Source organism: Sprattus sprattus (genome assembly GCF_963457725.1).
Source record: "Sprattus sprattus genome assembly, chromosome: 8".
Lineage (NCBI taxonomy): Eukaryota > Metazoa > Chordata > Actinopteri > Clupeiformes > Clupeidae > Sprattus > Sprattus sprattus.
In genome coordinates this window covers 7,639,773-7,664,522 of record NC_137927.1, presented here as the reverse complement: position 1 = coordinate 7,664,522, position 24,750 = coordinate 7,639,773, and the positions used below count along the sequence as shown (strand labels likewise).

The following is a 24,750-nucleotide window of genomic DNA, read 5'->3' as shown; positions in this document are numbered from 1 at the left end:
GAGCGTCGTGGCATAGCCCAGCGCGGCGCGGCGCCGCTAGCGATACAGAGCTGTAAGAAAGGGCCCTTTATGCAGGGGATTCCACTGAGCTGAGAGCCCACTGGCCCTGCCAAACAAGTGCACTTGAGAAGGGCGTGTGTGTGTGTTTTTAAAGGGGTGATCTCTGACCGAGTTTCTACCAGAGACGGACGATCCTAAACAGAGAGAAATCAATCTGGCGAGGAGAGTTCTTTCTAACATTGCTCTCTCTCTCTTTCTCTCTCTTTTTCTCTCTCTCTTTCTCTGTGTTTCTATATGTATATGTACTTACATGTATAAGCCTTATTGTCTTATTTGCATGTGTGCTTTTTCTGTATGTGATTTGGACCATTGACCCAAACAACACAGATGTTAGCCTAAATAAAAGCACAGACCCCAGAATCCTCCAGTGGTCCCCTCTCCACACAGAACCCGCGGCCCAGTCTGTTTGTGTATTCTTATCCCAACGGAGTTCCAAGGATAGTATGCTTTAAGCTTTACACAGAAGATTACCCAAAACACACTGCCTCATTTTTACTGAGTCCAGTCAAAATAAAGGCAAATCGTTCTCCGGGGGAAGTTTCTTGAAAAAAGGAAGTGTATTCCTGGTAATAAGCAATGAAAAGATGCTTTAACTTGGAGCTGGAAGGATTTGTAATGCCTCGTGCAGCACTGGGAGAAACTATGTGCAGCTGTTCTCTGTTGGATGTTCTGCTTGCATTAACATTTTCGGTCCAAAACTGACTCGTGTAATTATTGTGATTATAATGCAAGCCCAATGTGGTTTTGCAATGCATTTTCTTCAGAACACAATATTTACATAGTGCTATAGTGTGGAACTGTGGGTTTATTTTACTGGTCATGGTATATTTAACTGTGTTCTACTATACTTTTACTGTTCACACATGCATGTGACGGCCACTACTCTATTTCCCACACTAAAAAGTCCTAAATGAATATCTCCCCATAAACTAATTGCTCTGCATCCACATACACGTTTTCCCATCAATAATGCTCCCCTGTAGGAAAAACTCATGTGAATTTGGTAGTGAGAAGATCAGTCACCATAAGCAAAATGCTCAGTGAGGGGAGTATGCGTTGTGTGCCTGTAACGCACAACGTGAGACCAATCAGAAGGACAGTTATACAGTTCAAACAGTTTGAAGATGAAATGATTCTTAAATAAATGAACGAGGTTGTCAACAAGGGCTTGACAGTGACCTGGATTACCCGGCACATACAACACTCTATTCTGTATCTTCTGTTCTATATAGAGTCTAGATTTTGGCTTCCAGCAGTGCCACTCCTCGAACCTTCAGGCTGCCAGATCCCTGCTTCTTGTGTTATGTGTGTATCCTAAGTGGAGTAGAGCTGTGTGACTGTTTCTCTGGGCTGTGTTCTGTTTCCTGTGTTCTGTGTGTGTCCTGTGAAGAATAGAGCTGTGTGACTATTTCTCAGTGGAGTAAGGTTGTGTGGCTGGCCAATGATCTGTGACCACACCAAGATCAGTTATCCAATTTCATTGAGAATCATCTGCCAGTGCAGTGAGATAACTTCACTGTTGTTGGCGTTCTTTGTTCAGATTTGATGCATCCCAAATAAATTGTGTCAATTATTCCAAGGTCCAAACCAAGAAAAAGTAATTAAGTCACAAACAAGAAAACTAATAAGAAGTGATTAAAAAGAAATATTGGTGGAGGTTGACAGGTCTTGGCAAGAGCAGCTTTTTACCAGGACTCCTCCCACCCTTGCCTGATACTCTCCGTTTTGCTCATATTTTGGGTCTCTCTTTGAATCTCCTCTCCTCTCCTCTTCTCTTTGTACTCCTTGCTTGTTCTATTAGGAATCCAACATTCTTCTCTCTCATCTACTTTCTTCTCCCTTCATTTCACTTCACTTTTCTTGCCTTTTCCTCTCTTCTCTTCTCTTTATTCTGCTCCAGGCTTTCCTCTCCTTTGCCCTGTGCATGTCTGCGTCTGTTTTAGGCATTCCCAGTGCAGAGGGAGCCACAGACCTGTCTGGAAGGACAAGGAGAGCTCTTAAATATGGCTGGCATGGAGCACAGATACGTGACGGATGGTACAACTATATACGTGACGGAGAATAAAGTGAGCCACTGTCGTTAAGGCCGAATGTGTGATATCTAGCGGTCCGTAGCCATGATCATGTACCAAAGCCAGTACAGCAGACAATGGTGGTTCCTCTGCCCTTGTTCTGTTACTCTTTCAGGACTGTCACAGACGGCCCTGTCCATATCTCTACCCAAACAATGCCAGTGGCAGTGGATACCTGCTGACCACTTGATGTCTATACGCACATCTAACATTGGATGCTCTGTCTGCCTTTACCTTCTTTTGTTAGATTCAGTGTTTTTGCCTCTGTGTTAGCTCTAGCAGAGGTGCTGAGTGACTTGGCCCAGCGCTAGAGTGATGTATGTGTGTGTGTGCAGTGGGGCTGTACTGGGGGGCTGTGTGTGTGCAGTGGGGCTGTACAGTGGGGGCAGTGCAGTGGGGGCTGTGAGTGTGCAGAGGGGCAGTACTGGGGGGCTGTGTGTGTGCAGTGGGGCAGTACTGGGGGGGCTGTGTGTGTGCTGGGGGGAAGTTCAGCTGGGGCAGTACAGTGGGGGCAGTGCAGTGGGGGCTGTGAGTGTGCAGAGGGGCAGTACTGGGGGGGGCTGTTTGTGTGCTGGGGGAAGTACAGTGGGGGCAGTACAGTGGGGGCTGTGAGTGTACAGTGGGGGCTATGAGTGTGCAGTGGGGCAGTACTGCGGTGGGGGGGGGGGGGTGGTGGCTATCCTGATCCTATGCTGTAGCCATCCTCCTGCATGGCTGATGGGCATCTGTAAAGCATTGAGTTTGGGCCGTCAGGCTATAGTGCACTTCAGGTGACAGTGGGGTGTGTGAGCTGCTCACAGGGACTGTGTTACGACCCCCTGCTTTACCTCCTTCACACTATTGAAAGTAAAGCTGGTGTGCGTGTGTGTGTGTGTGTGTGTGTGTGTGTGCATGTGCGTGTGTCATGTGTCATGGGGCCTACAATTCCTCTTCACATCTGGATGGGCTGTTTCCCCCGCACAGGATGTACACACTATCCATCAGATGTTTTTTTTTTATCTCCATTGGAGCTCGAGACGTGAAAGAGACACGTTACGGCTTCTCCTCCACACTTAATGAATGGAAGCAACCATTAACACACGGTTGATGCAGACATTTATCAAAACTACGGTGTAAATACAGGCACGATAGGAGATCATTAATGCTCATTGCTCTTGGCAAGATGCACATCCCGGTTGATCGGCCTTTCAGCTTTTTTTATCAGTGCTCCCGCCTCAAGTGTTAGAAATATCAGTTGGAGCTGGTGGTGATGGGTGGAGGGGCTGTAAAGTAATTTGCACTGGCTGGGTGGTAGAAGTCCTCTTCGAATCCCAGACCTCCATAGTCGTTTCCTCTGGTAGGTCTTCAGCTACATTAGGACTCCAGAACTCGGTGGGAACTGAGAGTGTGTGTTGTGATGTATCTGTCTGTGCATTTATGTGCGTATTTATATGTGTGTGAGTGTGTGTTTAGGTATGGGTGTATGCGTTAATGTGTAAATGTAATGTCTGTATGTATCAGGATTTTCACTAGGATTTTTTCTTGCCGGCCCAGTGTCCAGAAATAATACATTTTACTGGACAAATTGGACAATAACAATCTATGTTACAAATGCAAATATAATGCGGCTTGTCATGATGATGATGACGACAGATTACAACTATTTGATGAGCTGATCACCATGATGTGATTGAATCAAATTAGACACTATCTATTGCCAGTACTGCGGACATTGTTAAGGCTTAGGAGGGCGGAGCTCAGACTGAAGCTTCACAGAGAATGAAACATGATTGGATAAAATGTGTTTTCTCCTGTCTAATGGGAAGCGGTTGGGTTTTGTGACTTGCATTAATCAATAAAATAAGATATTATTATTATTATTATTATTATTATTAATAATAATAATAATAATAATAATAATAATAATAATAATAATAATAATAATAATAATAATAATAATAATAATAGAGTTATTGATTTATTTGCTTTGGTTTAAACACAAATGTGCTGTTTAAGGAGATTTATGTTTTGTAGACTATGAGCATTATTACAGATTGATGTGTGTATTCAGACAACTTTTTGATGTTTATTCGTGTGTGTGTGTGTGTGTGTGTGTGTGTGTGTGTGTGTGTGTGTGTCTGTGTGTGTGTGTGTGTGTGTGTGTGTGTGTGTGTGTGTGTGTGTGTGTGTGTGTGTGTGTGTGTGTGTTGATTTGGCCTCCTCAGGGAGCCAGAGTACAGCTGTATCTAGACTGTGGAGGAGTTAGAGCTGGTGAGAGTCTGGGCTGTTGGCTCTAGACTGGGGCCTTTGTGTGGGCTGAATGGAGTTTTACCCTACAGTGGATCAGTGGATATAGCATGACAGATGATGTCATCAGATCTGTTCTTCCATATCAGCTTCATTGTAATGGCTTCAGCTCCACATCCTAGCTAATAATGCTAGCCAAGCTACAATTCACTCTTCTGTAGAGGAAACTCTGTAGCTCTACCTTTCTTTCTCTGTCTCTCTCTCTCTCTCTGTCTCTCTCGATCTCTCGATCTCTCTTCCTCTCTGTCTCTCTCTCTCTCTCTCTCTCTGTCTCTCTCGATCTCTCGATCTCTCGATCTCTCTTCCTCTCTGTCTCTCTTGCTGAGTGGATCTACCATGACTGATTCATCATCTGATCTTTGCTAATGGTGCTGACAGTGCTATGGTCCCTAAATGGTCCCTCTCATGGGTGTCGTTACTCATGAAGTCTCCAGTGCCCAACTCTGCTGGTTCCTGCAGTCTCTCCAGACTCACACACACACACACACACACACACACACACACACACACACACACACACACACACACACACTACTGCCATGGTGCTCCCACTGTTGTGTTTTTTTTCATTGCTTAAGTGCGTGACAGGTATTCACAGTTTGTGTGTTTGTGTGAGAGAGTGCGTGGATGTGTTGCTGAAGGGCTGTATCACAGCAGCCTTCCCGTGGCACTCAGTCAGCCGCACACTCTTTAATGAGCCGTGTGAAGCATCGCCCCGTCCAACACAGGTGGTTTAGTGGAGCCTCTGGTCTGTCAGTCAGACTCCGAGCCCCACCGTGAACTTGCTGAAGTGAGCTGGATATCATTACCCCCCCCCCCCCAGCCCCCAGGTCAGTCAGCTGGGTTGACGGTCCACGAAAGAGCCCAAGAACAACAGTGACAACGACCCCCCCTCCAGCCACCTCAGGCCACCTGTTTTATTCATCATCATCTCTCTCATGCCTCCCTCCTTCAGTCAAATACATCGCCCGAAGGAAACAATCAGGGGACCTACATGCCTGGCCTTGTACAGCTAATATGTATCCCAGATTCTAGAGAGAGAAAAAAAACATACCTTTTTTTGTCTTTCTCTCTTCAGTGTGGTTTCATCTCCTTAGTCACAATCTATTTTCACAAAGGGAGAGGTTTTCTGACACGGCCAGATCCAATATAGAGCCTGCGGATATGCCCCTGTGCCCACCAACTCTCAGCCAACCCCCCCCCCCCCCCCAACCTTACTGAGTCCTGAGGGGTTTGGTCTCTGTGAGAGGGAATAAGTATCTCTCCTCCAGACAGGGGTTTCTAGGGTGACCACAGAGCAGGAAGTGAAATGGGGGCAATAGGTGCTCTACTCAGTAATCTCATGCCTTCCAAGAGAGAGGCTGGGAAAAAGGTTTCTTCAGGACCTGCAGTGGATTTAGTCTTATCTGTGATCTACCCCTATAGACCCCTGTCTAACACAGTGTAATACACTGCAACCATCTGCTTCACAGTCTGCAAAAAAACATTATGGAAACACATGAGTATGTCTGGGTGTGGAGGTGAGTTTGGCTTTAAATGCTGGAGATCTGAAGGTTGCAGCTGAACAAAGCCAATAGGGAATTCTTTATTTCCTAGTCACTCACTGACCCCAGAACAGCCACATGAGAAGTGTTAGGGGAGACAGAAGAATACATTTTCATTGGAGGACTGGGCAAAGATCAGGGATGTTAATCATTGCAGTTAGCTGCTGTGCCCGAGAAGCCTCTGGCATCACAGAGACATACACAAAACGGACTGTGCTCTGGAAAAGTCCTCCTCCACCTCCAGACTTGAGCAGCTGTTGGGGTCACACCTCTCTGCTCCAATGGCCATCCTGTCTGACACGGGGAGCACAGTAAGCTCTCCACACTGACGGCCATAGACATGTATAGGTAGACACCGCCTCCACTGCTTCTCGGTGAAACGCGTCGCCGCCATTTTGGGAAAGGAGCTCTCTGCCGTCAGAGGTCTGTCAGACGTGTCAAACTAGCGCAAGTTGCCAGGAGCTGCGGTTTATCTGGATAAAAATCACGATAACCTTTTACATTTCGCAACCAATTTCATGGAGTATTCAAGGGTTTATGCTCTACGTGAAGTGTGTGAAAAAGATTTGCCTCTACGTTACTTTGAATCTCGCTAGTTTAATCGCCAGTCATACATGTGCATGGGTCTATAATAAACGCTCGTGCATTTTGAAAATACTGAGAAGATCTATAAACTATCGAAATAGTGCTTCTTTAGTTACTACGTATTGACCATCATTAAGAGAAAGAGCATACATCAAATAGTGAGAAACTGGCAGTCAGTGTGTTTTTCATAGTTTAATAGTTCCTTTTCAAGTATGTGCATTAAGAAACCTTGAACAGTGCAATTGGCAATACACAGTTATTTCACAAATCAACATTAGGCTACAAAAAAAATCTATATATTTCTATAGCAGTAAAAATATACACATCTCAATATATACATAGCCTACACATCTCAATAGTTGAACTGTAATATAAATAACATAGCATATACAGCCGCGGAAAAAATTAAGAGACCACTTCAAAATTATCAGTTTCTCTGGTTTTACTATTTATTGGTATGTGTTAAAGTAAAATGTACATTTTAGTTTTATTCTATAACCTACTGGCAACATTCCTACCAAATTTCAAATAAAAATATTGTCATTTAGATCATTTATTTGCAGAAAAATGACAATTGGTCAAAATAGCAAAAAAGATGCAGTGTCTTCAGATCTCGAATAATGCAAAGAAAACAAGCTCATATTCATTTTTAAACTACACAATACTAATGCTTTAACTTAGGAAGAGTTCAGAAATCAATATTTGGTGGAATAACCTTGATTTAAAATCACAACTTTCATGTGTCTTGGCATGCTCTCCACCAGTCTTTCACATTGCCGTTGGGTGACTTTATGCTACTCCTGGCGCAAGAATTCAAGCAGCTCGGCTTCTTTTCATGGCTTGTGACCATCCATCTTCCTCTTGATCACATTTCAGAGGTTTTTTTATGGGATTCAGGTCTCAGAGCAAAAGGAAGCAAGTTTTTCTTCCGGGACAACGTTGTACTTTGCCTGGCTGAGGTTTGTAAAAGACCATAAGGATTGAACCAAAGCCGACTGGAGGGTCTCCTAGTTCTGATGAGTCCAATTTCACAGTAGGTGCAAGACTCTGTGGCTTGTAGGCCTCTCCAGGTCTCCGTCTAACCATCAGACGACCATGTGTTGGGCAAAGCTGAAAATTGGACTCATCAGAGAAGACGAACTAGGAGACCTTCCAGTCCGCTTTGGTTCAATCCTTATGGTCTTTTACAAACCTCAGCCAGGCAAAGTACAACGTTGTCCCAGAAGAAAAACTTGCTTCCTTTTGCTCTGACAATGTTCCCCAACTCTGAGAAGTGTTTTTTCCAGCAGGGCAATGCTCCATGCCACACAGCCAGGCCAGTAAAGGTGTGGATGGAGTATCACCAGATCAGGACCCTGTCATGGCCAGCCCAATTTCGAGACCTGAATCCCATAAAAAAAACTCTGAAATGTGATCAAGAGGAAGATGGATGGTCACAAGAAATGAAAAGAAGCCGAGCTGCTTGAATTCTTGCGCCAGGAGTAGCATAAAGTCACCCAACGGCAATGTGAAAGACTGGTGGAGAGCATGCCAAGACACATGAAAGTTGTGATTTTAAATCAAGGTTATTCCACCAAATATTGATTTCTGAACTCTTCCTAAGTTAAAGCATTAGTATTGTGTAGTTTAAAAATGAATATGAGCTTGTTTTCTTTGCATTATTCGAGATCTGAAGACACTGCATCTTTTTTGCTATTTTGACCAATTGTCATTTTTCTGCAAATAAATGATCTAAATGACAATATTTTTATTTGAAATTTGGTAGGAATGTTGCCAGTAGGTTATAGAATAAAACTAAAATGTACATTTTACTTTAACACATACCAATAAATAGTAAAACCAGAGAAACTGATAATTTTGAAGTGGTCTCTTAATTTTTTCCGCGGCTGTATATGTACATTTGTACAATTTGACATAATATACAATCATGCTCTTAACATTTTCAGATCTATGCAGTGCAATTGACACAATATATAATTGTGAAATAACTGTGTATTGCCAATTGCACTGTTCAAGGTTTCTTAATGCACATACTTGAAAAGGAATTAAACTATGAAAAACACACTGACTGCCAGTTTCTCACTATTTGATGTATGCTCTTTCTCTTAATGATGGTCAATACTAGTAACTAAAGAAGCACTATTTCGATAGTTTATAGATCTTCTCAGTATTTTCAAAATGCACGAGTTTTGAAAGAAAAGTGAGCGTTTATCATAGACCCATGCACATGTATGACTGGCGATTTGACTAGCAAGATTCAAAGTAACGTAGGCAAATCTTTTTCACACACTTCACGTAGAGCATAAACCTTTGAATACTCCATGAAATTGGTTGCGAAATGTAAAAGGTTATCGTGATTTTTATCCAGAAAAACCGCAGCTCCTGGCAACTTGCGCTTGTTTGACACGTCTGACAGACCTCTGACGGCAGAGAGCTCCTTTCCCAAAATGGCGGCGACGCGTTTCGCCGAGGCGACGGGCTGAAGCAGTGGAGGCGGTGTCTATCTATACATGTCTATGCTGACGGCCTCCCACCAAACCTCCACTCAGCATAGGTCAGCCAGACAGGACCAGGTGTTGCACAGTGCTGTGCAGCGTGGCAGCTTTCTCCTGATCTTAAGTCTGTATCCCCGTGCAGGATTTACACCCTGGTTACGACTCCGTCCCTTCAGGCTTTCCTGCAGACGTGCTGGTATGACGGGCCCAATCTTCCGGCGCTTTCTCTTGGCGGCATGCAGCTGACAGAGCCGCTGGATGTATGGCTGTCCGGGGCGTCGTGACCTAATGTCCTCCACTGATGTGTTGTCATGGCAGTGATGGGTGATGAGTTGGGCCAGGCGCCGGCCTCTGATGAGCTGTTAAGCTTCAAGCGGCGTCGCTGATAGTGCCAAGACACCTGTAGCCGGAGGGAGAAGGTGGAGTGTTTACTGCCTGATGTTGAGTGTGTCTGAATTAAATTAGCACGGTCACACACGCACACACACATACAGTACATCCACACTTTTTTTTTTCTCTCTCACATACACACTCAAACACACTTACACACAAACACAGATGAACAATTACACGTACACATCGACACACCCTAAACATGCCCTCATGCCCTCACTTACACATTTAGACACGCGCACACACACACACACACACTCACACCCCCACAGATACACACATGCTTAGACAAGGGTAGTTAAATGTTAAAAAGCTGCAGAATTCAATGTATTTTTTGCTGATACCTCTACATTGGATACGGCACATCCGCTTGTCCGCGCGCATGTGTGTGTGTGTGTGTGTCTGAAACCACATCAGATGTGAGAAACCGTGTCAGCAGCTCCCCGTCATCTCTCAAGCACATTGCAGGAAAGTGCTTTGTGTCTACCAGTTACCTTAGCCAGCCGCTTCCCTGGCCGTTCGGCTTGGCCGTATAACTTTATGTGCGGCTTCGGCTGGACTGAGGACCAGAGCCACTCCAATGTGTCTTGATGAATTAGGGTTTAATGTTGTGGAAACAATAGAGCCGGCAATAGGAAAACCATATGATGAGCCCTGTCCTTTTTTCTCATTTTTTCCCCTGTTTTTATGGCTACGCATAGCTCTTTCCAGCGTTCACAACGTGGCGCACAGTAAAGCTGCTGTAATGTGGTTTTTTGAGAGGATTTGCGTGGGGACAGTATTGATACGGTCGGGCAGCTGCAGCCGCTGTTACCGCGGCTGCATATGAGATCTATGCAGAATGGAGCGTGGCAGTGTCAGCACTAGCTGTGTCCTCATGTTTATTACGTCCCCTTTGGCTCTTCTATGGACAGATTCTCTCTGTCTCTCTTTCTTTCTCTCTCTCTTTCTCTCTTTCTCTCTCTCTACCCAGAACTCAGTATAGGTACATTCGCTCAGTCTCTCCTCTCCTTATCTTTATTGGCCCTCACCTAACTTTTTGCCTCTTTACCCTTTCTACACTTTGAGTAGGCTCCTTTGGCATTTTTGTCATTTCTCTCTTTCTCTTTCGCTTGTTCAGTCATCCTCTCACATCCCACTTTCCTCTCCCTCCTCCGAAGTGCAACAGCCTCCCTCACCAGCAGTCGTACCTCCCCCGGCTCAGTTTACAAGCCTGTGCCTAGAGATCCTGGCGTCGCTTTGAGGTACAGTGGAAGAGAGCGAGAGAGAGAGAGAGAAAGAGAGGGGGAGGGAGGAAGAGAGAGATAGAGGGAGGCAGCCAGAAGCTGGCGCTGAATCTGTGGTACAGTTAAGGCAAAGAGGACAGAGACAGAGAGAGAGAGAGAACCTGAAGAGAAAGAGAGGGAGAGAGTGAGGATGTGAGTCTGAGGAACTGAAGGAGAGAGGGAGAGAGGGACAAAGAGAGCGGGAGACAAGGAGAGAGCCAGGGAGTGAGAGACAGAAGGAGAGAGCCAGGAGCTGCTACTGGACTTGCGGAGTGCTGAGTGGCTGATCCAGGGCTCCGGCTAGCTGCGGGGGTCACGCGGCTCTGAGAATGCTGTCCGCTCTGGCACTCCTGCTGCTGCTCTGGCTCCAGACGCTGTTCCTGGGGAAGCCTTGGGCGCAGGTAAGCCCACCGACAGCTCACCTCCTCTGGACACGGTGGCAGGGAAGCTCCCCTGACTGCCTCGGTCCTCACTGGAGGACGAGGGAAACCCCTGTCTGTCTGGCATGTAGTTCTCTGGGTTTATTTCAGAACTATGTGGGATGTTGGTCAATTAGACAAAAATTGGACAGGAAATGACATTAGCAGTTATGACTTTTTCTGCTGGTTTATCTTATTTTTTTAATTGTTGTTGTCTGAATTGACGTTGTTTTGTGGCTATTTTCTCTTAACCTAAGTGCTCTGCCTGCAAGTTCAGCTTATTTTTACTCTTTCGGGCCCATTCAGAATTATTTGACTGAGAATGTTAGCACTTGCTGTGTTTGAGGACTTTGTCAGGACCGGGTCTGGTGGGGTTTTGTAAGAATGATGGTGTGGCTTATTTTCCATGGTGAGAGCCATTGTGGCAGGTCAGAGAAAGCAGGAAGGTCTGTTGTAAACTCACCCGCTCACACAAACCATGCTTTTCGCCCTGGGTACGTTGCCATCTCTCAGCGATACACCCACTTGTTTTGTCAGCACCTGGAGTTATTTTCTCCCTATGTGAGCCTTCATTCTTGCCCCCCCCCACCCCCCCACCCCCCAAACCCCTTCTCCACATCCCTCAGACCCCTCCCCAACATTTATGTGTCGGCTCAGAAGAAACCCAATGCGCTTTAACAGCAGCAGTCCACACTGTTAGTGCTATTTCGGCCAGGTTTACAAGCGCTGCGGGTGTAATCCAGCTAGCTGCTTGGCCCCTGGCTCTGTGCCATGCGTGAGGCTTCTGTGGGTGCTGCTCTGCTTGGCGAGGCCTCTTTACGACGGGGCAAAAGGGCTCCTGCCATGCCTCTGTCACTCATCACCAGCACCTCCCAGCAAATGTAACACACCAGTTCGCTTACAATAACGAAAAAAGGATTTGAGTTAGTCACATTTTTATTTTTATTTTAAATGGGAAAATTCTTGCTGAAGTTAATGCGAACGTGGCCAACTTTAGCTTAAGTCTCCTTATAAGTAAACCCGAGGAAGCAAATTATAAATATTGTAAAATATACCTTTTAGGATCTGTTTCCTCACATTGTGCTTCCTCACATTGCTTCTTTAGACTACTGAACACTTTCCTGCAGAAGAATGCAAGAGCTTATTGCAGGGACCCACACTTAGGCACCAGCTGCTGCCTCTGTGGTCCCGGCAGGACTTGTTGTTTCAGTGGTAAACTGGTGCTGCTGCTGTGGACTTGTTGTTTCAGTGGTAAACTGGTGCTGCTGCTGTGGACTTGTTGTTTCAGTGGTAAACTGGTGCTGCTGCTGTGGACTTGTTGTTTCAGTGGTAAACTGGTGCTGCTGCTGTGGACTTGTTGTTTCAGTGGTAAACTGGTGCTGCTGCTGTGGACTTGTTGTTTCAGTGGTAAGCTGGTGCTGCTGCTGCTGTGGACTTGTTGTTTCAGTGGTAAACTGGTGCTGCTGCTGCTGTGTTCAGGGTGCCCACAGTAGGCAGACAGAGCACAGACACAGTGATTGATGTGTGGAAGCTGTCAAGCTAGGGAAGTATGGCAGAGTTATCTTCCCTCAGAAATACGGCCGGCTTAGGTTTCTATTAGTGGTTGCATGGCTGGGCTTATTGCCCTGGTCGTCCTCTCCAGTGTGTTTGTTTAGAGGATCTCTGGACTGGAAAAAGGTCTGTGTAGGGAAAATAAATGTGGGCACGTTCTAAACTCAGGGATGAACAAAGTTTTCCAGTTCCTCCTGGATGCCCATGGTCTCGGTCTGCCAGTGTTATCTTGTCTTGTCTGAGGACCATTTCATACATTTCAAGTGGCATCCCTTTTAAGCACTGGTATGTTCAGCCTCTTAGACCTTATGTATGTAATAGGGAGATAAGCAAACAAGCAAAAACAACCAACCAAACAGACAAACAAAAACATGTATGGCAAAGCCAGATAATCCACAAACCATGACTTGCACATTAAACTACAAGAATGCTTAAGTAGTAAACTCAGCCACCTCAAGATTCAGTGTGCAGATTATGTATATGCCTTCCTGGGGATATCAGCCAACATCAGTGAGACTAATAGCAGCCTTCTCTACTTAATAATAATAAACTTAATAATAATAATAATAATTCATTTTATTTTTAACGCACTTATCATTCCAAAGAATCTCAGAGTGCCTGACTCTACTGAGTGATAGTAAAGTTTTTTTGTGCTTGTATACTTCCTGGGAATGAAACCCTTGACTTTGGTGTTGTTCACACCTTACACCATTTTTTTTTTTACCTTAATCAATTAGGCAAGGAACTGGTTATGATTTTCAAATGTTTCCAATAGTCAATAAATTATAAAAAAAAATCACATAGTTTATCAAAACAATATTTTACCAGCATCTGGTAGTAACTAACGAGTTACATCTGCCAGAAGAGAATACACCTAAAAGTTGTTTACCAACCGCCATTAAACATCAAAATAAGAAGAAGAGGATCACGTAACTGCCAGTAAACGTGGCGGGCGCTGTGAGATTAAGATGCTACTGTACAAACAGGAGAATCATGCAAAGCCAAAGACTACTAGAAAGAAGACCGAAAATTCTGTGTGGAACTCAAGAAAACTAAAGAAAATGGGGTGTGGTGCAAACTCTGCCAGGTAAAGCTAGCATATCATAAGTCTACCACAACTGTGTCTCTCTCTCTTTGTGTGTGTACGTACGTTCCTAATGAATATTGAAAAGTGCTTTTGCTTATAATGCCCATCTCTATTAGCAACAATTAACCAGTAGTTGTGTAACTCTAAGGATTTTGACCTCCATTGCTTCTCTGCACTGGCCCCACTGCATGTGTGTGTGTGTGTGTGAGTGTGTGTGTGTGTGTGAGTGAGTGTGTGTGTGAGAGTGAGTGTGTGTGTGTCATGTCGTGTCCTCATATGGGTGTGTAAGGGTGCACACAAGGACACATATGGCGTGGCTGGCTCCCTCTCATTAGGCTGTGTGGCTAGCGGAGCTCCTGAAGCCCCATGTGGACTGCAGATGTGGGTGGCCTCCCTCACATGCCACAACTCTTAGATGGACCTAGGGGGGTGGATTGTCATGCCATGACGTGACTCTGTTCACTGCTTAGGATATGGTGGTATACAGTGTGTGTGTGTGTGGGGGGGGCACAAATGTAACACAAATGAACAAATGTATTGCACACATACATATAGGCACACACACACACAGACACACACACACACACACACACACACACACACACACACACACACACATGCACACATTGAAACCAGGGGGACAGTAAATCTAGTGGGCCAGTGCATACATTGTTTGCTTTTTTTTTTTTTTTTTTACTTTTGTTGTCAGCAGTAGCAGTCTCTGGAACTTGAGATGTCAGATGGCATTTGTGGCTTGGAATTGTTGTTAAAAGCAATTGACTAAATTGTTCCTCTTTAAAGAAGCACAAAGTCTTTCCGCTGGCTGTAAAAAGTGAAATAGTTTCCTGTGTGTGTAAAATCACATTAGTGTGTGTTTCTTTGAGCACAGTAAGAGCTCCTTAACCACAGTCAGTTACGAGTGTGAGCTCAGTGGCCCACTTTCGATCTCCTCTCTTGGAGCAGTAGGTGAAATAGAGGAATGGGAGGACGGGGGGGAGGGTGGGAGCAGGCGAGCAGCGGGCACATACCTGAGATTTGCTGCTGCAGCCACTGCTAAGCCACACCATCCTGCCCCCCCACCCTGATTCTGCCTCACTCCAGCACCCACCTCGCTGTCTGTCTGTCCTGTACATGACAAAAGGTTCTGTGTTGGTTCCTTCAGATGATTTAAGGTTCCATATACAGACTTTCCCATCTTAAAAACGTTTTTTCTTGCCAAAGAATGGAAAGCAAATACATTAAAACTCAGTTTTGATGATGGTGCCGAGGCACCTCATTTGAAGAACTTAAAGTTTAGAGTAAGGGAAGTTCTTTAAAAAGCTGAGGATACCATTAAGAACTAATGAGGAAAGCCTTTCTTATTTAGAAAGGTCCTGCTAAGGCCCTCGATACACAGGAACCTGACTGGCTACACATAGATCAATAATAATCAACAATCAGTAAAGTCCTCGGGTGCATTAAGTAAATAATCATGACAGTGGGCCTGATCTGATCGGTGTTTGTGTGTGTGGGAGAGAGTGTTAGACTGCCCCCAATTAATTAACTGCATTATCACAGCATATTCCTATTTGTTAATTTGTTGCGTTGTTATTGTGATGTGAAACAGGAAACAAGTTCAAGCCAATAATAACAAAAAAATAATTTTACTTTATTAAATAATAATACACATTTTTCAGTCATTTCAGTTGAACATCGCATCAATCCTAGCGTCCAATGAACACTCTGGGAACTTCCATGTGTCGTCCAGTCCGGTCTCCCACCAGTTGTCATCCACCGGCCACGGCTCGTATGGCAGGTGCCTGCGCTCGGTCAGGACACGGCGGTCTACGCTGTTCCTGGTGATCTTGGCCGCCTCATCCCTGTTCCGCTTGGCCTCACGCTTCATGGCCTCTCTCTCGGCCCGGCGCTCAAAGGTGATAGTGTTGGAGTACTCTCGGCAGTGGAAGGAGCGGGGCGCACCGGGGGGCAGAGGCGGCAGGTTGATGAGGGGGAGAGGGAACATGCCAGGGTACTCGGGCTTCAGGTAGAGGACCCTTTCTCCATCTCCGTAGTCACCCACGCTGCCGTAGGCATGGTTCTTGAAGTAGTGGGGCACCTGGACCGGAGGCGTGGGCTTCTGGAACTTTCTCTCAGGTCGGGGTGCAGAAGACGTGCTTTGGATCCATGCTGGGCGGCGTGCCTGGTCAGCATTAGAGCGCACGGGTGCGCAGTCTGGCACGTTGTTTGACCTTTGCATTTTAGGGATCCTGTAAGGCTGACCTGTGTAGGGCATCTTTTGCTGACCTTTGACCTGCCCACCAGATGATCCAGGGCGATCAGACTGAGGCTTCTGGGGTGTCTTCTGGGCAGCCTCCTCCGGGTTTGGTTTTGACACGGGGGGCTTGACTTTGTCAATCTTGTCTCCGAGCTTATGGAAGACTTGCACACAGTTCACCATGCGCTCTCCAAGTCTGCTCCTGGGTTGCAGGTCTTGTAAGGTGGCCACAGCTTTGGCCTTCTTACTCTTGGACTTTTTGGAGGAATCCTTGTGCTTATCCTTTGACTTATCTACAGGTGCCTTGGAACTGTCTGCTGCGTTGTCTGCGTCTGACCTGTCCCTTTCCCCTTCACCAGTCTTGGTTGTTTTTGTGGTGGGGCTTTTCACTTTCTTGCTGCGTTTCTCCTTCCTCTCGTTCTCACCTTTGTCATGCTTGCGCTTTCTCTTCCTGTCTTTGCTTTTGTCAGCATTCTCAGGGAGACTTTTCTTGGGTTTCTTGGACGGTTTGGCGTCTGCCTTGCCCACCTCGACAGGAACAGTCTTCAGTGTCTGTTTGGTGGAGGCACTCTTGTCTGCAGGTTTTGCCTCAGCATCTTCAACAACCAGGATGTCCTTTGCAGTGCTAGTGTCTGGAGGCAGGGCCTCAATAATGGCCTTTGGCTGTCCATCCTGCACCTTCCTGACTTCTGCATCCTCTGTTGATGTTGTCGCCTGTGGCTTCAGGGTTAAAGTTGGCACATCGGTTGGGGTGCATCCTGCCACCTTAGCTGGAACCTTGGTCTCCTGCCGGCACGGCTGGGCTGGAAGCTTTACCATCGGGGCTGGTCGCACCAGGCCGGTGCTGGTCAGTCCAGCAGTCAGCTCTTCAATCCCTGGCAGTTGTGGCGTGTCGACGAGTTCAACTGGCACGCTTGGTATTTGCATTGGATTGAAAGGCACAGCGGTTCTATGCTGTAGACCTATAGCATCCATCACAATCAAGGGTGCTTGTAGATATGGATCAAAAGGTACAGATGTGGCATGAGGTAGGCCTGCACCATCCATCAGCATGAAGGGTGCCTGCAGCATTGGGTCGAAAGGCTGCTGGCAGTTGGCATCCACATACATGATTGGGCCTTGCAGGTGTGGAGCGTAGGGCAGAGGGACACCATACTGTGAGCCTGTACCACCCATAGCCACAAGGGGCGCTTGTAGCTGTGGATGGAAGGCCACAGAGGTGACATGCTGTTGGCCCATAGCATCCACAAACATCATGGGACCTTGTTGCTGGGGATTGAAGGGTACAGTTCCATCCTGGAAGGTCATCCCGGGGTATCCCTGAGGAGGGATAGAGTGAAAGACTGGGATCTCTGGGACAGGCAGGAAATGTGGCTGAGCGTTGATGTTGCTCAGCATCCCAGAGTGTTGCTGGGGCTGATATCCATGGTATTCAGGCCAAATCACTGGCTGGTTGATGACTCCAGAGCCAGTGGTAGGGGCTGTTAGGGGTCAAATGGTACATGTATGGATTCAACATTTTGTTTGGTTTACTATTGTGAGGAATACAAATGATCTCAACATTATTTAGATATTATTCATATAGAAAATAAATAACAACACTTACCCACACCATGGAAATAGGTGCCTCCTGCCTGGTTGGTAAGGATTTGATGTACACCTAAAAGAAAGACAAGAAATTGATGAATTCATCGACTGAAGCACATGGTATTTGACCAAAATCAAGTAAAGTTAAGACCTAAAAATACCTTGATCTTGGTGAAGGCCATCTTGTGTATAGTTGGAGTAATTATATTGAAAATTCATGGTAATCCGAGGTTGAAAATCGCAATGTATGTCTCAGCAAGTGAAATCTGTGTTAAAGATTGCTTTGTGAATGAAATAGAACTTTGAAACGTGAACATTCTACTTTGCCAAAGTAGAATGTTGAAGATGTCAGAGCAGAATACTCAGAGAGTCTTGAGCTGTTGCCATAGTTTCAGGCTGACCACACCATTCTATCCCCTTTTTGAAAACAAACTCAAAACTTACTTACTATTAACTTAAAACCTTACACCTTACACTCCAATGGACTTTTAATTTTTTGGAGCTCACAGTATAAAAGATTGCATCAATCATTTGAATGTTCATCATTGGATTTACATGTTATATTATTAAGAATAAAAAAAAATAGGTCATAAAAAATAAGCGAATACTGTAGCCTGGCTCTGCCCAATGGCTCCCAGCTCAGTATTCGCTGGGATTCTAGTCTGGAACAGACCCTATAGACAAAAAAATGTGGGTCTGGTTACACCAGGCTAGTACTGTTGTGCCTGTTCAGTGCTTGGGTCATGCAGTTGGTCTCATTGAATGTACTTTTTGGCAACTAAGGCAACATATTATAGCTTTAAAAGCCTATGATATCCCTGTTGAGTTGCAGTATCAGGGATAACAAGGGGAGTTTGGAACGTCTCTACATCTATTTGAAATTGTGTCAGGCTGTTTTGTAAACTAGTGGCTTCATGTTTAAAAGCTTTACATTGAGGCACTGGGACAAGGCTCTGTCGGATTGTCACTTTATATAACCCCTGGCTTTGGTGGAATCTGTCTCTTGTCGATTTTTCACATTAATGTGTGACTTTTACCAGTCTGGACTTTGATACGTCTCAAGCAACGTTGCTAATGATGAAACAGATTTTATTTTATGTCCTCTGTCTTTATGCTGAGGCTTGTCTGTGGGATTTCTGTGGCTATGAGTAATATCATTTCCATCCACTGTAAGGCCACATCCATAATAAATTATTGGCTGGGACCATGTTGCTATTGCATTCTTAACTCAGGGGCCCAACAATGTAAATATTGCATTTCCAGATGAGCGCACTGAATATTTGCAGGCAGGGTTTGATAATGGCAGTGGCTGAGTTCCAGAAATGTTAAGCCTGTGATAAAAGTTGAAGATGTTCCCATAATGCCTGAATGGCATCCTGTGTGCTTTTAGTTACCACACTTATTTGAAGGGCTGTATGCCTTCCAGCTAGGAAAGTATTATTTTTTTCTGAGCAGCATCACGCTTAATCGTGTTTTTTTTTTTTTTTTTTTTTTTAAAGAAGCATGGCGAATAAGAGTCTTTTAAGATTCTTGACATCCTGTGAGACTCCTGTTGCCCCCTTTAACAGTGTCTTTTTTATGGTATTTATCTATTATTAGGTGTATTTATTTATGTATTGTTGTTTATGAAAAAGGATTTGAATACTCTGAGCAAAAATCAGTGTCAGACAATGAGCATTGCCTACCCTTTATAACAAACAGGATCCTCTTCTGCCTGTTTTTTAGGCACACATGCAAAATGACAAATCTACAAAATGACAAATCCCCATTACCAGAAAGTGCTTTTTACTTGTTTTCTGTTTGTTTCCATAATGACATCGGCGAACTTGAGGCCTGAATCGCCGTCAAGGTTTCTCAGTCTCCTGGCGCTCTGTTAAAAAAAATACCGTGGGAACCCCTCGTCTGGCCTAACCAGGCAAGTCCAGAGATGGAGCCTTAAACCCAAAGCGAGGTTCCAAGCATGGCTCAGTGGAACTGGCGCTTGGACAAGAGCTCTCTCTGCTAATGAATGCATACTGTGTTTGAGCCGAACGAGCCAAAGCACAGAGCCGCGTTCCAGGATTACGCAGATGATGTTGATAAGCAACAGCTGTGCACATCTGCAGGACCGCGGCCGAGGTGCTGTGTCTTAATTATTTGCTCACCTGTTGAAGTCAGTAATTCTTACATCCTCCCTCTGGGCAGAGTTTGTCAACTGCAGAGTCTTGGATGTCTGTTTTCATGCCCATACCAAACCCAATTTAGATCACGTGATTTCATTATGACAACCATATGATATACAAGCCAGATATGTAGTTGTGTATATATTTGAACAGATAGCTACATTCATGTAACATTTTATGCACTCTTTCTGTTTTTAGACTTTAAAGTCATTCATAAGGCTATAAGCTACAGTGTACATGGTTCTAAAAAAAACAAACATAGTTTACTATCCTCCCTGAAGGTCTCTTCAGACTTTTCTTCTATTCTAAGACTTTCTCAGTTATTGAAAACATAGTGTCAGAAATGGACAACCACAACATTCATTTGTTCTTTTGTAACATCCAGCACGGGAATGATGGATTCAGCATTCAGCCTTCACTGCTATGGATTTCTTGTTGGATGCAGAAGCAAGATGTTAATGTGAAGATGGAGTTGTTACTGTACACGGCATCGAGCATTCCTGCTCATTTAGGCGTGAAGTCACTCACAACCCAGTTATTTACTCTCCTATTCACTTTCCCACTGGCAAGACCGCAAAATGCCTCACAGGCAGTTCAAAGCTGCCAGACGTTCCTCCCTGAAGACTCTGGCCATAGCTGTGGCTAAAGGATTAAGTGTCATAGTAAACCAGCACAGCCAACTCTTGACATGTGCATGTTGAGTGGAACATAACAAGTGAGGCGTCTGCCTTCCTCATTAACTGTGCCCACACTCAGGTCTAAATTAATTCATGTTGAAAGCTGAAGTGTGGCTGTCAGGGTAGACTATTATATTCCTGAGCAGTGAATTCGATCACGTCTTTCTCACTGGCACAAGGAATTACCGCCTGTGTTCAAATTGTCCCTTTTTGTTAAAATTCAAGGTAGTTTTTTTTTTTCAACTTAAGTATGGTTAGTACAGTATCAGAGTAGTTGATCATCATTTAAAAATTAATTGCACAATAAAGGTACAAATAAGGACATTAATTAAAGGGTAAAAAAGAAGTAAACTTTAACTGTAAGAAATACACATAATTATAGTTAATCACATAATTACAGTGCCTAACGAGTGCAGTCACACCCTTTTGAGCTCACACATATGGTGTAGTCTCTTGCTAAAATGGCAGGAGATTTTGTCTGGGCATTTCCACTGATACTAGTCTAGAAATGGGACCACACACAAGTATACATTTTCCAGACTCTCCAGAGTTATCATATTAAGTGTTGTCTGACAAAATCATAACGGTCATTGTTATTGCATACATGTATTAATGCATGAGTAAGAGGGATGGAACACTTGGAAAGAAAAGTAGCTGAAAAGGGTGGTCTGTTCTGGGCTGTTTGCCATCATTTATTTGTGTCCTTTCTTGAAAAACAAAGACGAAAATGTGGCTGTGATTGAAAGCGATCTTGTGGACAGATATCTGATTTTCTCTGTTAACAATGATATTTATGGAGCCATGACTTGTGCCTCAGCACTTAGGGGTAATGGCAACTTGTCAAATAGAAAACTTTCCATCCTCAACATATTTATTAATCATCGTGTGAAACTGAGGAAAGCTGAGGCTTTTGGTGTGAAGTATTGGACAGCGTTTTCTTTTGTCAGCAAATGGATTGCAAGCCCTCATACGTCCTGAGAAGAGTGACAGAGGTCTCCCCTGCCTCTATCCTTACACGTCTAAGCATTTCCAGATGAAGGGGGATTTTTAGTGACATCTAAATCTCAATTACAGCACTTGTGAGTGGATGAGTTACCATCCCCCGCCAAACAGCACAAGCCACCCACGGCGAGCAGGTAGCAGAAGGGAGAGAGAGTGAGAGAGAGAGAGAGAGAGAGAGGGAGAGAGGGAGAAAGAGAGAGAGAAGCGCACTGTTGGCCCAGCTAAATCAAGCACTTAAACCGCTGATGTCTCAAAAAGGGAAAAACTCTGTCTCCCGCTGTGCTTGTTTTTACATTTATAAAGAGAAGTGCCAGGATCCTGCGAGGCTGTAGAAGTAGTGTCACGGTCCCTGCAGGCTGTTTGTGTAGACCCATAAGCATGATGCCTCTCTCTGACGTTCAAAGTAATAGTGCAGTTGGGGTTAGGCTCGGAACATGAAGTTACTGTAAATAGGCGCACATTTACTGGCGTGCCCGCATCACAACAGTAGTGGAGGTGAGTGCCAGAGGTACTAACATGTTAGCACCCGTACGCCTGAAAACATGCTATGCACGAACAGATTGCACGTGGCCAAAACTGCATTCTGCCTGCTGCAGGAGTTTGGTATGACAAGTTGACCCAATTAACAGTTAGAGGGCGAATACATGCATTAATTGCGCATTCAGCTGTAGGGGTAATGCATTCAACATCAAATGAAAAGGCACAGCGAGCGATTTCTGTGGACTGGCCAAGTTGCTGTTTGCGCTGGGCTCTTTAACGTACAATACATACATCTGACCCTGAGAGGCCTTGTTCTTTCTATAGGTAATACCCCCACCCCTCCACACACACTCCCAACACAGGAATAATAGTGACATTTTATGAAATAATAAAAGATAAAATTAGACAAATTAAATTAAAGGAAATCTATACACTATTTTAAGGTGACATTTCTGTATCTTGGTTAGTGTTTCCCATAGACTGGTGGTGAGTTTGAATCATGTTTATATTCATTACATTTGGTGTTTGCATGAGGCACATCCATACGACATGTTTTTAGAAAGCAAAGCCCTTGATGGAAGACCATGACTGGAGGGGGGCAGTGTGCCGCAAGTTCCTGTGGATGTTCTGTCACCCCCCTCCCACCCCCCCGCCACCCTCATTCCACAGTTTTTCCACAAATGCAGCCACGTACGCGGCCATCTCATGTTTCATCCCTACTGATGCTGGCTGTAGGCACTAAATCAAGGGCCTGTGTGTGTACATACGGATTAATATCTAGTGATTTTCCCAGGCAAGCAGCCACAGATAACCCCTCTGCCTGCCTGTCAGACGGAGCTTTATGGGAGGAAGCCAGCCCTTCAGCCACCCCAGGGAATACAGAAATACAGCCTTGGAGAAAAGCTTGGTGATGGTTGAGTGTCAACAGCTTTCAGAACTCTGGGAGCTTATGTGGGGGTATGGTTAAGGAAATGGGCCTGTGTGTGTGTGTGTGTGTGTGTGTGAGTTTGTGCATGTGTGTGTGTGTGGTGAGAGAAGCAGGGCATTGTGTGTGTATGTTTGTGGGCTTTGCTTCAGGAAAACCTCCAGCTATGAGAATGCTCCTGACCTTTAGAGCTTGGCTGAGAAGGATGCGGTGTGTGTGTGTGTGTTGTTTTATTTACTTTAGCTGTTTAGATTAAACGCCAAGGGCGCCGCGAGATCTGGAGAAGCAACGCAGGGGACACCGCTGCACAGCGTCCGGGATGATGTTGTTGACGTTACATGCCAGTGGAAAAACACTCTCACTGCGGCGGATGCCGCACACTCAGGCCCTACTGCACAGAGTGTGTTTTGTCATGCAATACGGTTCATGCAACAGCAGAAGGGCTTTCTGGGTAAGTGGGAGGCAGAGGCAGAGGCAGTGTGTTAATATTGGCAGGGCTGGCCCTCCTCCTATGCGTCTTCCTTCTAATCGCGATGCTCTGACTGAACCCCTTTGATGGCACCTTTCTCACCCCACAATGACCCAGAGGACCGGCCAGTAGGACCAGAGCGAGCGCCGGGCTTTTTTCTGGACCCTTCTTTTATCAGTTGTGTCCCGTGGAGAGAGAGGTGCTCTGTGTTTGGCTTGGCTCCGAGCAGGTGTGTGTGTGTGTGTGTGTGTGCGAAAGTGCGTGTGTGGGTGTGCGTGCGTGCGTGCGTGTGTGCGTGTGTGTGTGTGTAGAGCTGTGCTTGCATAAACTGGTCCCTAGCCCAATCCACATAAACACACACACACACACACTTACACACACACACATATATATTCTTACACGCACAACATTTCAGAGGCTGCAATATACATGAGTGCACATTTGAAGCAGTGCACGCAAACTCCCCAAACTATGGAGGGTAGAAGGCCTCCAATATGACATTGCAGTGAAGCCTCATTTAGGTCCGGAAATGGGAAGTTATGAAACATATGAGAATATAAAAAGGCATGTTAGATCCCTCTTAGGTACAACAAGCCATAATGGCTCATACACAGCAAGACTGGCAAACACACACACACACACCAACACAGGCACACATTACAGCATCTCATTCAGTTCCTTTTTACTGTGCTGTGATGGATGTGGTGGGTTTGGTGCCAACACACCTCTAATGCTTTTAAAGGCAGGGGGCTATCTGCAGTGGATTTAATGTCCTAAGATGGAGCTATCTGCTGCACGGTGTGCACATCGGGTTCCTGAGGAACAGGCTGTTTGGAGAGGCAGGACGTCCCTGGAGGCCCCAGCTGGAATTTGGATGAAATGGCCCAGGAGGGCGTACTGTCTGGGAGTGGTGCTGATTCACATGCTGGCTGATCTCAAGGCAGTAGCCCAGCGTTTTCCCCCCAAGACATAGCTGTACAGGGATGGCCGGGATCCAAAAGAGGCAGAGAGAGAGGCATCGCTTATTTTTAAGGCCACACTTTCCTCTGGTGAGCTGTAATCACCAAGGCCCCCTCCTCAGCCCCCCTCTCCCCCACCTCCACCCCAATAGTCTGGGGACCACCTCATCACTTGCAGTCCCTTCTGGGTCTAGGAATTTTGGGACTGCTGCTGATGAGTTTCCCTTAGTGAAATACTCTTGGAAAGATCCTACATTCATAAACCACTGGGAGTCACAGCGGTTGAAGACGCCTTTTTCAGATGGGTACTCTCTGAAATATGTGAAGCCAGGTTGGACCTGCTAGAGTCACAGCTTCTGCATTCATAAATCCATGCAAATCCCCACCTGAAGAGGACTTTTGTAGGTTAAAGAGGCCCGGTCTCCTGTGGGCTGTAAAAGAGACGTCGGCCTGTTGAGACTGGACATGGCGTTCCCAC

The 24,750-nt window shown here is 45.4% G+C and overlaps 1 protein-coding gene across 1 annotated transcript in view; it reads left to right on the top strand.

The window, feature by feature from the left end:
- thsd4 (thrombospondin type 1 domain containing 4) overlaps nt 1-24,750 on the top strand; it is a gene marked incomplete at its 5' end in the record, with an annotated part of 61,692 nt that overhangs the window by 18,478 nt on the left and 18,464 nt on the right. The gene's annotated exons all lie outside the window — the stretch shown is intronic.